At 36.4% G+C, this 18,082-nt stretch overlaps 1 long non-coding RNA gene across 1 annotated transcript in view; it reads left to right on the forward strand.

Annotated features, from left to right (window-relative positions):
- The first annotated feature begins 4,420 nt into the window (after window positions 1-4,420).
- LOC147584714 (uncharacterized) overlaps window positions 4,421-18,082 on the forward strand; it is a 35,510-nt gene continuing 21,848 nt past the window's right edge. Inside the window, exons 1-3 of the long non-coding RNA XR_015255868.1 lie at window positions 4,421-4,506; window positions 5,941-6,036; window positions 10,167-10,272. This is a non-coding gene — a long non-coding RNA (uncharacterized LOC147584714). The remainder of the gene's footprint in view (window positions 4,507-5,940; window positions 6,037-10,166; window positions 10,273-18,082) is intronic.

The following is an 18,082-nucleotide window of genomic DNA, read 5'->3' on the forward strand; positions in this document are numbered from 1 at the left end:
AGCATAAAACCTGAAAGGTGAAGATATCATCATTGCACAGTTCCGTGAATTTTCAGAAAGCAAATATACTCGTGTAACTATTATCAATCCTCTAGAAGAATTTTTTGTAATCAATTTCAATATCTACATGCCACCAAAGGATAATCATTATCCTGTCTTTTAACAAAATAGATTGGTTTTGTCTGAACTTTATATAAATAGATCTATACTGTACATACTCTTTCTTAGACCTACGTTTTTTCCCTCAATATTACATAAGTGAAGCATATTTATATTTTTGAATGTTGCATTTATTTTTTTATCATTACTTTATAGTATTTTCTAGTATATTATGTTCCAGTTTATTATTTTTTAAAAAAATTTACTCTGGGGGCGCCTGGGTGGCGCAGTCAGTTAAGCGTCCGACTTCAGCCAGGTCACGATCTCGCGTTCCGGGAGTTCGAGCCCCGCGTCGGGCTCTGGGCTGATGGCTCAGAGCCTGGACCCTGTTTCTGATTCTGTGTCTCCCTCTCTCTCTGCCCCTCCCCCGTTCATGCTCTGTCTCTCTCTGTCCCAAAAAAATAAATAAACGTTAAAAAAAAAAAAAAATTTTTTTTTAAATTTACTCTGATAATCCATTGTGGTTGTTTCCAGTTTGGAGGTATTATAGTGCTGCTACTTACATTCTTTCACCAATCTTTGGCATATGTGTTAATTTTTTTTGTTGTTGTGTAGCCAGAAGTGGAATTGGGGTTCATAGGATATAGGAATGTCTATCTTTAGTAGTAATGCTAAATAGTGTTTCAAATTGGTTATGCCAATTTACACGCCTACCAGCAGTCGCTAAGTAGTCCTCTGTTACTTGTTTATCATGAAGTCCTACAGCAAGCTAACTTAGATATTATTTGTGTTTATTCCTTATTACTTAAAATGTATTGAGAAAGGGTACATCGTTTCTATTTACATGTTTCTAACCTACCACTTTTGGGGTATTCCACTGTGATGATGATAGCCACAATGTTACAGTGAAAAAAATGTATTAGTTAAACTCTTAAAGATATTTCCAAATTTCATAAGTTAAAATGAATTAGGTAATTTTCTGGATGCTCTGAGGCTATTTAGTTTGGTCTGTTATTGTCTAGCAGATATTTTATTATTTTTAAAAATTTTCTTAATGTTTAATTATTTTTGAGAGAGAGAGAGAGAGACAGAGTGTGAGCAGGGGAGGAGCAGGGAGAGAGAGGGAGACACAGAATTCAAAGCAGGCTCCAGGCTCCAAGCTGTCAGCACACAGCCTGATGCAGGGCTCAAACCCATGAATAATGAGATCATGATCCGAGCCAAAGGCAAACGTTCAGCCAACTGAGCCACCCAGGTGCCCCTGTCTAGCACATATTTTAGCTTTTTTTGTTATAAGTAAATATATTTTTACAAATAAATATACAACTTGACTAAAAGACATTTAGAGTTTAGAGAAATTTAGAGAAATTTCAGAGTACTAGATAATAGATGTTTCAACACATCATACATGCTAACTGGAAAGATGTTGCAAACACTAGGAAAGTTGGTTTGGTGAAAAGATATTTCTAAAAGTATATGCTAAAAGTAAAGGAGAATGTCCTACAACCTAAGCCACCTTTACTGAGTACAATTGTAAGTGATCTGACACTTATAAATTGTCACTGGCAACTTTCTAGGCTTTTCCTCAGCCTTTGAGAAACATGTTGGCTTTATATTACTGAGCCGTCTTTGACCTCAACACTTCTAGCTTTACATGTGTTATGAATTCATGGCTTTGTGACAAAAACATGGCCTTCTGAGGTATGTGTAGTGCTGTGTGTTAGGGAGAGGATTTGCTCTCTGGAGCAGGAAGTGTCATCTTGGGGCTAGCAGGAAGGAATACAGCTTGACAGTGGAAGTGATCAGTCATTAGTAATCAAGTATAACAGGTCCACAGTAGAGATTCATAGTAGTTCTTTGCTGGGAATTTAGAATCAAAGGCAAGGTGATCTTTGTGGAACATATCAAGGGCAATGAATATTGGAGAGAAATGAGCTATAGATGCAAAGCTGAGTTATAGCAGAGACTCCATACAAAATCCAGACCAGTGAGAAGAGATCACCTCATGAAAGAGCACCTGTGAGAGTTAAGTAGGGGGCAGTCTCAGGTCACGGGAAAATAAGCAAATATGTTTTTTGTTTGGGTGACAATATTCTGTGGAGGTAAGGAAACTTTGGGAGCCAGGAGACTGAGTCCAAATCATTTCCAGTAGATTGTATGACCCTTTGGCATAGGTATTTGACCTGGGAAAGGGAGGACAGAAGAGAAGGAAGGAAAAGTGTTGGGGGAGAGGGAAGAAGAACAAGTACATTGCTAAGTACTTCGTTTAGCAAAATGAATTTAGTATAGTTACCATCCTCACAAGATTTATCATCTAGCAGAAGAAATGGACTTTTATATAATAAACAATAATATAATGAAATGAGTTTCATATTAACATTATGAGAGGTAGCCTCATAAAAGGGAAAGAACACAATAATCAGATTCAAAGAAACCTGGAATTCAGTGCCAGGACTATGACTGTAATCAGTGTTCTTATCTGTGAAATGAAAACACTGAAAACAACTGCTATGGATTTTTGTTATGATTAAAAGTCATAATAAATTTTAGTGGCCTTGATAAAACCTAATATTATTTTATTATTGTTGTAATTATCTTGTGCCAGCTACTGGTCTAAGTTCTTTACATATATTAACTCATTTCTCTTCATAACATTCCCATGCATCAGGTATACTTATTACCTAATTTAATATAAGGGGACTGAATCACAGAGAAGTTTAGACATTTGACTGAGATCTATCTGGGAAACGGTTAAGTCATATTCAAATGCAAGTTCTAGGCATCTTAGGCAATTAATATAAAATAGCTTAACAACAACAACAAAGTCCAATGGGAACACAGATGTGTTTCCCACATTTTCTTTGTTTATGGGTATAAAAAACCCAAAGTATCATAAACCAAAAGGAGTTGGTAATTAGTGCACCAAACTCAACTCCAGAAAAGTCAGTGGTAGATATGCCCTTAAGGATGTTGGAAACTTTAATACCACCAGTTTCCCATTGTTTGCTCTTGTCTTTGCTTTCCTCTGTGCATTCATTTCTCAGCAATACTTAAACCTCAGCATTACCAGCCCAGTGCTTGTATCCTCATTGCCTTATGGCCAGAGAGGAACAAGACACTTCTTCTCCCTAAGTTGTGTTTGAACAATACCAGAAAAGGGCTCTGGTTGGCAAAGACTGGGTGAATGTGGGAGAGAAATTGTGCCTAGGAAAGAGCAGATGGGAGGAGCAACCCAAACAAGGTTACCAGGTTTACAGGTGTGAGGTACACAGCTATTGAAATTCTTGTCTCTTCTAAAGGAGGAACTGAGTAAATTTGTGTGGGGAGAGAGAAAGGGGCTGGTGATGTCTACGATGGCTTTAATTTCCTGAAAATTATGCAAGCTTCATTTTATTCTACCATGTAACTTCAAATGAATTCATTATATCCCTAATTATAGTTTTATTTGATACATTTTGGAAGCCTTCGATATATTATATATGGCATTTGATGGCAGGAATTTGACTAAAATAAAGATTTCTGCTTAGAAGATAGGCACAAAAATGTAAAATACCTTCAAAGGAAGTCTTAATTCTTCACAAAAGGTTATCCGAATGATTTCCTGAGTATTTCTATCTTTTAAAAAGGTACATATTATGTGGTAATTGTTCTTTTAACTACTGACACAATTAACGCCTAATGCATGAGAAATATAATTTATGGTTTTATTTGGCATGTACTTACGCACCTGCATAGCAATTACTGATGTGACATTTTTGTCTGCACTATAAAGCATTGCACATCCTCCCTTTCATCAGTTTAAAATTGAAGCAAAGAGGCTCGCTCCTTGGGGAGTACCTGCCCTGATCTTATCTGGTAGAATGAAAATATGATTGCCTTACTGACACTATAAATTATGCTTTCCCAACTGGAGGACCCTTCTGCAATAGTAATCTACACCATTAGTGTGACTTTTTTGCTCTATAGGAAGTTGTTTTACCTTTACAGTACTTAAATAGAAAATCTTTCTTTTTTTTTCATCTCAAATTATATGGCAATTGAACACCACAAAGAAGTATTTCCTATGAAACACACGATGTAACGTTTCTCTTTATTTTAATGATGAACATAAGGATCTGATTCAAATGGTGAGTAAGTATCAAAACTGTAAAGTTAAGCGAAACTATATCAATTTCTTCCTTTGAAATAAGTGGTTAAATGGCTCTCTTGGGTGAACTTTTTCTTTAATTTTTTCCATTTACAATGAATTGGAAACACAAATAGCCAATAACTGTCACTGCCTTGAAAGTGAAAGTGAAATCCTTGTTTGTGTGGTCTCTGTAGACATTTCATGCCAAAGGTGGTGATTTCTCCAAGGTTCTTGTTATATCCATAACCTCAAATGCTTTGGGATGAAACTCTGCTCAGGTATCTGTTTTTTTCTCTTTAACTGATAGCTTTCAACTTTTAAAATTTTATATATATATATATATATATATATATATATATATGTATATTTTTTTCTTTTTCTGTTTCTTGCCTTTCTGTAATGTCACTTGCTTTCCCTTCTATTCATTAATTTCTTTGGAACTAAAAGAGAAAAAAAGCATTTTTAAATGCACCTCAAAATACTTTCCCATCAAACTGCTCTTGAAAAACCTATTTTTCATGACACAATTGCAAAATAAACCTATGGTTAATACCTTATTTACACAAACTGAAGGCTGTTATATCTGTGTTTGGCGACCTTGAAACTATATTGTGCTCAGTGCCCTTTTTATAACCTTAATTACTGGGGAATACAGAGCTTTAAAGAAAGACTAACATTTCACTTTAACATCCACAATAATCTATTATAAAGCCAGCTAAGCCAGTCCCCAAATACAGAGAAATGTTATTACATGCTCAGCTAGCTGTCAAGGGGCCATGAGTCAGTGGCTTACAGTTATCAAAAGTAACAAGGTTGTTCAGAATTTCCTCCAACAAAGCCAGCCAGCTTATGGAAGGATTAAGCTCTCTTTGATTAGAACAACTGGAACATGTCCTACCCTTTTAATTAGCATTCCCTTTTGCTTGGTGGAGGCTGGTAATTTGACACTCACATTAGGCATCTCAAGATATGATTTGGTATTTTGTCCCACTCATGAACATTAGAGCCATGGTATATACTTCTGCATCAACTAAATTCGAGCTGCAGAAGGATTTATGTTCAAAACCCTGTAAAATCCCAAGGGCACTATGCCTTTAATAGACAAAATGTAATAACACTCCAATATAATGTGTGGCAGGAGACGCGGTTAGCCTTTAGGCATAGTATATTACCCTAAGGCCATGCTCTTTTTGCTTTCTATCTTTGGGAACAAAAAGTTTTATGTCAGCTTTATTGATACTTCACAGGTTTACATTTTAATTCATACCTTAAGGCAATTCAGTGAAGGAAGACCTCTACGTATGCTGCTGGATTACTTAGTTGGTAAGTAAATATAATTTGTCAGTGACCACACTAAATGGAACAGAGTGGAGGCTTCTAGAATGAAAAAGGGAGACGGCATCTGCTGCCACTCCTCAAGGACACATGATCTGTCTGTAAATAAATTTAGATGTAAATCTCTCCTTTCCCCAACTTCCAAGCTGACTCTACTTCCATTATTCTAGCATTTCTATGTTCTTTTATTTCCTCTACTTCCTTTTAATTTCCTTTTCCATTTTTCCTTATCTTATTTCTTTCCTCTGGTTCCTCTCTCACCCCCTTGCCACCCTTTAAGTAAGTCTTGAATAATAATGTTCCTGTTGTGAAAACTGCCTAGTGTTTTGTTTGTTTGTTTGTTTGTTTGTTTGTTTGTTTTTCTGATTGTTACCCAGAGCAAAAATGGCAGAATTCAGAAGGAATTTGTGGAAGTGGAGTTTTTGTTACTGTAATTGAAGAAAGAGTAATTCTCCCCATGTAATTGAGAAAGAGTAAGTAAAGTAAAAAAAAAAAAAAAAGTAACTCAACTGGACAAAGACAGACAACCTAATTCAATTTTTCTTTCATCTTTAGTACAGTCTTTTCTACAATTGAGTAGCTATTGCATCTCCTTTATGTCTAAGGGGACATGCGCTGTTTTAATTCTAAGCTACCCAGTTTAGATTTAAACTTCAGAATATTCTTTTTCAAGTCATTTTCAGAGAATTATGACTAAAGATTCTTGTAAATTTTTATCCTTCAAAATGTATCTAAGTATTTCTGGTGTTTATACTTGAATAGTAATCATTTCAGTCAAGCATTTATGAGGCACCATGATTGAGAGAAGCACAGAAGATATTAGAGAAACAAAATGAATTACTTGTCAAATGCAAGGGACAGATAGGACAAGGGTAATGTCTAATAAGAGGCATTTTACACAATTTGCAAATATGACCAGTTTATTTAGAAACCAGAGCCCTTCTTTATCGTTAGTTGTTTTTGTTGGGTTGTTTATGTCGTGAGGTGAGTTGGAGGGTACGTCAGGTGGGAAGAAGGAGCTCCATGAATTCTCCTAATTAAGGGTGAATGGAATTGACTATTCTTAGTACTTCTTTTTTCATTGTGAAGTAGAAGGTGAAAATCTTAAGTCAGAGTAGAGCAATGGGTTTGGAGATTTGATGAGAGCAGAGAGGTTTTGAAAAGGGTTTTGGATATAATGGCAAAGAAACTATGGAAGAGCTCCTGGGCCACACTGAGGGGCTAGTTTTTGAGTTGCGAGATCTCCCCCCACAGCTCTCAACTTACCCACTGTATGAAACAAAAGACTGATTGAAGATTAAAAAACTTCCAGGTTTATCCAGTAGAAGGAAAAGTTACTGGGGAGTTGATTAAATTAGAAATGGATCAGTTTAAGAAAACACTAGGGACAAACTCATTTTCCTATAATAAAGGCAACATCAAAAATTGTATTTTAATAGATAACCTACTTTTGATATTTGAGTAGTATATGGAGCATGATGTGTCCTCATCACAGGACAGGCATGTCTTTCTGCTGCTTTCCATGCTTTTTCCTTGGTCTTGAATTAGGGTTGACCTCAAAGAACCTTACAAATAATTCTTTGAAGTTACTAGTATATGGATTTCTCATATGTTTGTTTTGTTTTTAATTCCCACTGCAGAAAAAAAAAATGGTATAAGTCACCTACCAACAACAGTTATTCTAAAAGTTATTATGTGGATTTAGAATCACTATATGTGTGATTTCTGAAATTATTTTACAACCTCTAGGGCCACACATCTTTGAAGAATATACAATATAAGTTCTAACACATGGAAGCATTTTCCCTGGGCCAAAAAGGAAAATAAAATGCTATAGAGGACAAAGTTATTTGTTTTACACTCCAACTCCCTTATGCAACATGTTAAGCCACTTACAATGGGAACAATGGGCCAGATTAATCCTACAGATTTCATTTGTTTGGTCAAAGTAGCATTTAAAACTTTTTCAATTGGAAAAGATTCTCAATGGGCATACACTTTCCAGTTTACACATTCTTCATCTCTGTTTATATCATTTTGCACTTCAGATTCACCAGATTTATATTGCTTGCCTCTGTAGATATTTGAAATCAGAATACTGCATTCTTTCTCATTATATCATAAGAGAATAATAGAATTACATGGTGCTCTTAGCAATAGTAAGGATAGAAGAAAGCTGTTTTGTTTTAATTGAATAATAATACTGGTCATGGTTTAATAAGTACAGATGATTTACACACATTAAAAAAAAAGCCCAAAACATTCCTCACAATAACCATATAAGAAAGATGCTTTTATCTCTATTTCACAGGTGAAGAAATTGAAGTTCACTGGGGTTAGAACAACTTTCCACTGACATAGAGTTTATAAGGGACAGACCCGGATTTAAACACTTTGGAGTCTGTGTGCTTTTAGTGCTTATGACATTAATCTCATCTCTGTCACAAAACTTGGGTTTTTCAAAAGAAAATTTCTGCAATCTAATGAAAAGCACAGGCCCCAAGATTATTTTTTTTAACTTCTCATATAAGAGAAAATCAAGTCTTATTACATTCTAATAGACCTGAAAATGTTATCTTACTCAAATTTTCAGAAATCCATGGAACTTGAAGAGATTAAATAACTGGCTAAAATATATAGTACCTCAGGGTAGGAGAATTCGAACTTCAATGTAGCCAAGTTGCAAAATACACATCCCAATAAGTCCAGTAAGACAGGATAAAAGAAAGCTTACTTAGGCCTATCATCATTAAAATAAGATGTTCCATTGGCAGGTCGTCCATCAATCCACAAAGTTCCACTCTGGCCTTGTGGCATCTGTGGTACATGTATTAAGACTACAGATCAAGTGTTAATTACAGTTGGATGAAAGAAGAGGTATTAGCTAAATGTCAAATCCAACTATAACTAACCTGTTAGAAGAAAACTGCTAATCTCATAGTCATTGCGTATCTAGATAGTTTTAAGCTATCATTTTAGTTATTCTGTTAGTTTAAAAAGGCTTACCGAATCAGCAGCCTATAAGCTGACTAAGCTTAGTCTCGATGCTAGCTCGGGAAGGTCAGACATTTTGGAAGATCACATTATATGGATCTTTGTTCATATAATCTTTTTTCACATTAAATGTACTTTGTTAAAATTTTTTCTTGAGTTTGCATTTGCCTGTTATCTGGGCTCAGAAAATACAATTCTCTGTCTTCATGTTTCAGGCAAGTCTGGCTTTCTTTGTCCATTTCATGAAAATGGACATCATTAATATATGAGAGATTTATTATGAAATTTTAGATTGTTTATGAAACCATAATTATTGTTTTCTGATAGAACTTGATTGCAATTCTGGTTTAGCCACTTTTTAGGTATGTGATCATAGACAAACAGTTAACATTTCTTGGTCTTTGGACCCAAAACTGCAAAAAATAAACATGGAATATTGTGAGAGTAAATAAGATAATGAATATTAAGTCAGTAGCATAGTTGTCAGACTATATAAATAACTCAAAATAGTATCATTTCCCTATTGGCAAACTTTGCCTTCTTCACAAGGGCAAATTAAAGGTCAAGTGAGACGGTAAGAACTCATGTCCCTTCAGAAAGATGTGAAATAGGATGGAAAGGGTAGCCAACTGAATTAAAAAAAAAAAAGAGGAGAAACTAATGATTATTGAGTACCAGCTACGTGTACCGATTCTAGAGCTATACGACCATTTCGTAATCTAATCACAAGAAGGCTGTGGGGTACAACTATCATCCACAGTATACAGAGGATAAAGCTGAAACCTTCATCTCACACATAAAATTGGGAAATTTAAGCTGCAGAATTCTTAAGTCTGTGCACTTTCAGCAAAAATAGAGTTCTTTTGGGGCGCCTGGGTGGCGCAGTCGGTTAAGCGTCCGACTTCAGCCAGGTCACGATCTCGCGGTCCGTGAGTTCGAGCCCCGCATCGGGCTCTGGGCTGATGGCTCAGAGCCTGGAGCCTGTTTCCGATTCTGTGTCTCCCTCTCTCTCTGCCCCTCCCCCGTTCATGCTCTGTCTCTCTCTGTCCCAAAAATAAATAAAACGTTGAAAAAAAAAAAATTAAAAAAAAAAAAAAATAGAGTTCTTTTCCTTGTCCTTCCAGATTCATAAACATCTTCTCAATGAAAGAATGGTTGTAAAAAGAGAAAAAAGCATTTCTGTACCCCATTCCCCCCAATACAGGAATAACATACTCTTTGCTTATTCTTTTCAAAAAACTAGAGCATTCTTTTCTCTGCTTATTTATACATATATCATCAATCTAGATATGACTTTTCATTAATAGCTACTAATAGAATGACTCTCCTTAGCAGAAGTCTTTTAAGAAACTAATGCTACTTTAAACAGCAGAAAAGAAGTAAATGTTCCTACAAGAAGGAAGCTAAAGTTTAAGTGTTTCTTACAACCATCACCTCTAGGATGTATCTTTAAGAACTATAAAAGTCAGCAAAACATATTTAGCCTTGACACTGCATAAAATCAAAGACATGATATCAGCTACATCATGTAAACAGTTGGGATGCTGTCACTTCTATTCTTACAAATTGAAAAACGATCACTTTCTCCTTGACCCATATGAAAATTGAGGTTGCAGAGCAAACTGACACCCTGAAATTTGGAGAGACAGGCAAATCTTTGAAGTCACTGTCAAGATCTGCCTACCAGGAGTAGAAGCTGCTGAAGTCATGAACTGGTAAGAATGCTCAACGTTGATTTTCCATAAATGCACGAGGCTGAGTGCTTGACATTAGTTTAAGAGTGAGAAAATCCTGGGACTGCTTTGTGGGAGGTAACACACTCAAGAAACCAACCTGGTTCTCATGTACATGTTTTCCAACAGAAGGGTAAGAGTAATCATTGTGAAATATACCCTGAGCCCTCTCTCTAACAAAGGAGTCCTCTGCAAAGGAAAGAAGATTGCCTGAATAGGCATGAGAATTAAATGTAGTGTTGTGTCCTTCATCCTAGAAAAAAAAAAAAAAAAAAGGAGGTTAGGGCAAAACTAAAAATATCTGAATTAAGTAGTGACTTTAGTTAATGTGTAGTATCAATATTGGTTCATTAATTATGAGAAATGTACCATATATACAATACTAATATAAATGTTAATAATGGGGAAACTGAGTGTGGAGTACATGACATTTCTTTGTACCATCTTTGCAATTTTTCCATAAGTCCACAGCTATTCTAAAATAAAACATTGATGTAAAAAATCATTAAAGAAACATCAGGAACAGAAGTCAGATCTAGGTGGCTCAGAGGCCATGATAGTATTATTTTCCTGAAGGAACTGCTTAATTTCTATATAGATCCAAGCCCTTAACTCTTTAATAGTGGATGGTTTATTTTCTCCTTTATCTAAGAAAACTCCAGTAGTAAGAGAGAGAGAATGAAGAATATTTTCTCTTTGTCTCTTTCTTTCTCCCTCCCTTTTTAATTTTTTTTTTTAATTAATTTCATGTTGTAAAGACACTGGAATATTCGAAGCACTGACCATGTCTATCCATTCCATTGTTGCACCTTTGAGGTCAAGCAGAATGCTTCCTGCATGACAAGTATCCAAGCTTTCCTCAAATATTTGTTCCATGAAAAACTAAGTAATTATTTTTATTATTTTATTTTTTTTCGTTTATTCATTTTTTGAGAGACAGAGAGATAAAGAGAGAGAGAGAGAGAGAGAGAGAGAGAGAGAGTGTGGGGGAGGGGCAGACAGATAGAGGGATACACAGAACTAGAAGCAGGCTCCAGGGTCTGGGCTTTCAGCACAGAACCTGACGCAGCCTCGAACCCAGGAACTGAGAGATCATGACCTGAGCGAAGTTGGATGCTTAACCAACTAAGCTACCCAGGTACCGCCAAAACTAAGTACCTATTAACAAAATTAATAAAAACTAAAAAACTGAGGGTGACTATCTCTACAATAAGTGCATTGAATCTATAAAACGCATACTTTCTCCAGATAATTGTATTTGTCTTTAGGTACTTCCTTTTTCCCCCTGTTCTTTCTTTTCTTTCTTTCTTTCTTTCTTTCTTTCTTTCTTTCTTTCTTTCTTTCTTTCTTTCTTTCTTTCTTTTTCTTCCTTTTCTTTCTTTCTTTCTTTCTTTCTTTCTTTCTTTCTTTCTTTCTTTTTCTTCCTTTTCTTTCTTTCTTTCTTTCTTTCTTTCTTTCTTTCTTTTTTTTTATGTTCACTTATTTTTGAGAAAGAGAGAGAGAGCGAGTAGGGGAAGGGACAGAGAGAGAGGGAGACACAGAATCCGAAGCAGGCTCCATGCTCTGAGCTGTCAGCACAGAGCCCAACGTGGAGCTCTAACCCAAACTGTGAGATCATGACTAGTTTCATAACTAGTTACTGAAAGAATCTAAACTAGAATCGAGATATATTGACATTCAGAGATTTCCCCAGTTCTTTAACAGTATTTCTTCTTTAGAATTAGTTATATTGTATAATAAGAAAGTGGTGGTATCTAATGAAATACTTTGATACAAATTATTACGTGATAAAATAATTCAAGTATAGCTCTTGGAAAGAGACCTCAACTGACACCAGAGGCAGTTGTTAATGATATAGGACACTGATGCTAATATTAAAACATAATTATCATCAGGAGGGCTATAGAAATATTTTTCTCCTAAAATCTTTAAAAGAAAGATATCTTTTGTTTGTAGCATGATTTAGGTAAAATCATTAATATGAGTATATTGTTTGTACTTTTGTTAAAGAGAAATAAATATTATATATTTTCTGATAGAAAGTAATAAGCATTAATCATAATAATTTTAGCAGTTCAAAAAAGTGACAAACATTGAAAAATGTTTTATTAGAAATGTTTCAATTGTCTACTATACAGTATGGTATGTTCTGGCATGGAGTTAATACTAATTATTTTAGAAAAATATAAAATCCTGAGTCAAAATGAAGTAGATTGTTATAAATGAATACTGGGGATCTAAATAGTATATGGCATTAAATGCTTAATCTAAAATATCAGTTGAATTTACCTAAATGTTATCTGTAATATTTGTGTCTCCTGAGAATCTCCTATTATTGCCAGAAATTACAAAAGGGCGTAAATAAGGTGACTTTGTTTTGATGTTTTAGTCTGTGATATTTCACCTCTCAAGGCTAATGTTTTCTATCACTGTATTTAGTCATTCAGTAGCTATTAATTATGTCCCTACAACATACCACGTAATGGGTATACAAAAGTAAAAATAACTGGCAGATATCACTGACCTCGTGAATTTTAAAAGCTATGATAAGGACAAACAATAAACAATATAAAAATTTTAAATATATAGAATGTTAGATGCTGATATGTGCTAAGAAGGAAAAACAATGCAGGAAGGAGAACTGAAATTTTAGACAAGGACCCCACAGTAGCTCTGTATGAGAAAGTGCCTTTTAGAAAGAACTAATATGGAGATGAACAACTGAGGAGAAGAGAAGAGAAGAGAGAAGAAGAAAGAGAAGGGAGAGGAGGAAGGAAAAGAGAGGAGAGGAGAGGAGAGGAGAGGGGAGGGGAGGGGAGGGGAGGGGAGGGGAGGGAAGGGAAGGGAAGGGAAGGGAAGGGAAGGGAAGGGAAGAAGAGGTATGAAAGAAACTCTCAGTGGTTGGAGTGTGCATGGCTTGTTTGATATATTATGAAATAATCACAGTTTAGGGGAGTAAGCAAGAGAGACAGTAGTAGGAGATGGGATCCCAGAAGTAACAGGCAGCAGGAAAATCATGTAGGTACTCCAAAGTCATTGAAGAAATCTGTTCCTTCCTTTGAGTGATGTGGGAAGATGTGGGATGGTTTTGAGCAGAGACATAACATTAGCTATCTTATATTTAAATGGTATCACAGTGTCTGCCATTTTTAGAGGACACTGAAAAAGGCAGAAGATGAAAGACAATTTAGAAGGCTATCTCAGTAATCCACGTACGAGAAGTTGTTAGCTTGGATCAGAATATTGGCAGTTGTAATGTGAAAAGTGAGCTTATTCACTTGAAGTTCATTTGAAGAACTGTTAAGTGCTATCAGTTCCTGGGTTTGAGGAGCAAGTAAAAGGTGAGTCAAAAATGACTTAAATAGGGGCACCTGCATAGCTCAGTCAGCTAGGCGTCCGACTTGGGCTCAGGTCGTGGTCTCACAGTTTGTGGGTTCAAGCCCCGCGTTGGGGTCTGTGTGTGCTGACAGCTCAGAGCCTGGAGCCTGCTTCAGATTCTGTGTCTCCTCCTCTCTCTGCCCCTCCCATGCTCATGCTTTATCTCTCACTGTCTCTCAATAATAATAAACGTTTAAAAACATTCAAAAATGACTTAAATATTTTGGCCTACATAACTGGAAAAATAAAGTTGCCATTAGCTAAGATGTAGACTATTAGGAGGTAAGAAGAAATTAAGAATGAATATTAGAACTCAGCTTTGGACATGTTACAGTTAGCATAATTATTACACTTCTGAGTACAGGTATTAAGTAAAAGGTTTAATATATGGATTTGAAGTACAGAGTAGAGGACTGGAATAGAAATACAAATTAGAAATCAGCATATAGGTATTTTTTAAAACTGCAAAATTGGGTGAAATTACCCAAAGAGTTATATTAATATTTAAGATGAAATTCAAAGAGTAAGTCTTAGAGAAATTTAAATTGTAGATGTTGCAGTGACGGGAAGTAAGCAGCAAGAGTAAGGTTGATGGAAAACAGGTGAGTGAGATCCCCTGGAAGTAAGTGGAAAAATTATTTAAGGGAAGAGAGAGCGATCCTCTTTGTCAAAGGCTACTACTCATAGGTCAAGAAAGATAAGGGCTGAGAAACGAAAATTGGATTTAGAATCTATTAGTGAGGTCTTTGGTAACTTCAATAAGAACAGTTTCTTTGTAGTGATATGGGGGTGGGGGTGGGAACCTTATTGGAATGGGTTCATTAGAAAAAAGAGAAGAAAGAAATTAGAAGTACCAAGTAGAGACAATTCTTTCAAGGGCGTTCATAGTAAAAGGAAAGAAAATGGCATAGTAACTATAACAGAAAATGGGCTAAGATAAAGTTTGTCATTTTTGTATTTTTTTTCATGGGAGAAATAAATAACATATCTGGATACCATATTCATTTCCCCTAGCTTCTGAGACAAATAGTCACAAACAGGGTGGTCTAAAACATACAGAAATTTGTCCTCTCATGGTTCTGGAGGCCAGAAGTCTGAAATCAAGGTGTTAACAGAACTGTACTACCTTGGGAGGTTCTGGGGAAAATCCTTCCCCCACTTCTTCCAGCTTTTGGTGGCTCTAGGTGTTCCTTGGCCTCCTTGGCTCTGTTACTCCAATCTCTGCCTCCCTGGTCATATTGCCTGTTCCCATTCCTGTATCTACATCCTGTCTTCAGAAAACTTGCCATTGGATTTAGGGCATATCTGGTGAACCCATGATGCTTTCAGGTGAAGATCCCTAACTTAATTACATCAGCTTAGACTCTTTTTCCAAATAAAGTAACATTCTCAGTGTCTGGGTATTAGGATATGGACATATCTGTCTGGATGGCATCATTCAACCCACAACAGATACTGATGGAAATGGTGCATCAGGGAGGGAAAAACTGCTGATGCAGGAGATATCTGCTAAAAATTGATATTCTTGAGGAAGCAAGAGGAGATGAGAATTAGTGCATGAGTTGAGTACATGATAGTCCTCCCATTTTAATGGGAAAAATCCTAAGATATACTGGTGGATAGATAAGTAGATGGGGTGATAGCTTGTAGAACTCCTCTGAGTTCTTCAAAGCCATTGTCTTAGGTTTGTTTGTTTGTTTGTTGTTTTCCAGAAGAAGACTTGAGCTGAAGATTTTTGTGAAAGCAACTTATTAAGGAAGTATTCTCAGGAGAGACCATTAAGAGATAGCTGGGAGGAGGCCAGGGAAAGAGCGAAAGTAAAAAAAAAAAAAAAAAAAAAGAATCAATCAGTATAGTCCCATAAATATTCAGCCCGATCTTGTAGGGGAATTCTGGAGTGTAAATTAGGCCTAAGACTTGTCCTGATCAAAGGCAAGTGAGCTGGACTTTCATACAACAGTATTCATCACTGTTTAAATGATTTCCAAGGGTGGCAAATTCCCGGTACTTTTGTTACCAAACAGGCTCCATTATTCTCAGGTAGTCCTCTGGAAAAACAAAAACAAAAACAAAAACAAAAACAAAAAAACCAGGTGCTTGTTGTGTGACATGAAAGCATTCTGCAGTTAAGGGCCTACAAACAAACAAAATGGATCAGAATGTTTCTCAGAGAAGCACGACATTGTTCAATATAATCATTGACTGAGAATGAAAATGAGAAAGAAGATATTGGAAATCGAGAGAAGAGAAGAAAGAATGAAAGAGTTGTCTCAGTGGGTAGGTGTGAAACTGGACTAGGATGGTAGAGACCCTTGGAGAGACCGAAAGACATGCTACATTCAAAGTGAGACCACTCATCACAGTGTGAATTTCCTCAACCACATTCAGCATGGAGTATGGAGAAAGATGGATTTAGCTAGGGTTGTGGTTTCACCAAAAGAGGATGACAAAGACAGGAGTGATGAAGTGGATAGTATATGCGAAAGAGATTTACTGTGGAATTTAAGTTGGGTAAAGTGAGAAGACAGGCCATGTGGAGAATGAGGCATCATGAATAAGTTAGATAAGTTGACTGAGTGGGTTCAAAGTTGTTGGTGTTGGAGTGTTAGTGGAAATAATCTAGAAAGACATGAAATGGCAACAGAAGAGCTGAATATTTTAAATTGTGCTTAGAAAGGTAAAGGGGCGCCTGGGTGGCGCAGTCGGTTAAGCGTCCGACTTCAGCCAGGTCACGATCTCACGGTCCGTGAGTTCGAGCCCCGCGTCAGGCTCTGGGCTGATGGCTCGGAGCCTGGAGCCTGTTTCCGATTCTGTGTCTCCCTCTCTCTCTGCCCCTCCCCCGTTCATGCTCTGTCTCTCTCTGTCCCAAAAATAAATAAAAACTTTGAAAATGAAAAAAAAAAAAAAAAGAAAGGTATTGAGGGGCGCCAGGGTGGCTCAGTCAGTTAAGTGTCTGACTCTTGATTTTGATTTTGGCTCAGGTCATGATCTCACAGTTTGTAAGACTGAGCCCCATGTGGGGGTCTGCTCTGACAGGACAGAGCCTGCTTAGGATTCTCCCTCTCCCTTCCCCTCCCCTGCTGTCTCTCTCTCTCTCTCTCTCTCTCTCTCTCTCTCAAAATAAATAAATAAACATTAAAAAAGATAGTAAGATAATGGTAAGACAGAGTCAGAGACAGGATCAAAGAAAGAAATGGCTGAGATAGAATGGAAAACAGAGCAAGAAAAAGACAGAAGATCAAGAAATCAGGTTGTGAAGACATCAACAGGAAGATGTATGTGGATTGAAATCACCAAATATTATATAATAAGAGTAGTATTGGAGAATATGACGTTAAGCCTGGAGCTAAAATCTAGGAACGTGAGGCAGTAACTCAGTTAGCTATTCAAGAAGCTGTAATGGGAGGTGTAGTTTGATTATTTGAGGTTTAGGCTGGATATTCTGAGGAAGCAAAAACCAAAATATTCTAGATACTATAATGGAGAATAAGAACCGTAATTACTTGACCTGCAACCTAGCCTTGTGAGAGCTTTGGGAGAGTAATAAATTCTATCTTGGATAGGCTCGAGGAGAAACAGCAGCATCAGAGGGAGCCAAACTTCAGTTACTCCAAGAAGAAAAAGAGAAGGAAGAGAAGAAAAGAGGAGTTTGGTGACGATTTGCTTTGAGTTTCAGAGAATATAGAGAGCGTTTTAGGAGATCGGAGGGGCAGTTGTATAGAAATAGTAGAATTAAAGTTTGGGAGATGAAGGGAAATCTGAGGGTCTTGAGCTACTTGTGTGATGGTCATAAACAAGGAGGAGCGGCATGATTACTTTAGACAAAAGGGACACAGACAGTGATGAAGGGAGTATGAGTGCTGAGTTGGGGAAGGCTCTTAGAATAAGTAAGAGATACAGGCTTCCACTTGGCTTCTGCTAATGTTGATGTAGACAGATGTGCAAAGGAAGTATTGATTTTGCAGAGAGGTGACCCCATCTAGCATGAGGGGTCCTTTTTGATGCCTGCAGAGAGGGCTCTTACTCTGAACACTAACTCTCTCTTGGACTTGGCCATCATCTATAATTTGGAAAAATTGGATCAGATTCAACCACAGAAACTTTGTTTCCTGAGAAAATGGCACATTCTTTAATATGTCATTACAAGAGGCTACTTAAATTTTATTCTTGCTAACCAATTTCATATATATATGTATATGTATATGTATAAATATATACATATATTTATACTTAAAATATATATATTACCATGAAATTGATTGATTGTATATACTGACATTTCCAAATCCTGATTCTGAGTGTTTCTTCTATAACTAGAACATTACCCAACGTCATTAATTCCTCTAAGTACTGTAATTTGAGGAAATCATCATCTTTTCTGCTTGCTCTATTAATTTTGATTCCTCAAGTGTTA

This window comes from Puma concolor, chromosome A1 (assembly GCF_028749965.1).
Source record: "Puma concolor isolate L17-30 chromosome A1, mPumCon1.1.hap2, whole genome shotgun sequence".
NCBI classification, from domain to species: domain Eukaryota; kingdom Metazoa; phylum Chordata; class Mammalia; order Carnivora; family Felidae; genus Puma; species Puma concolor.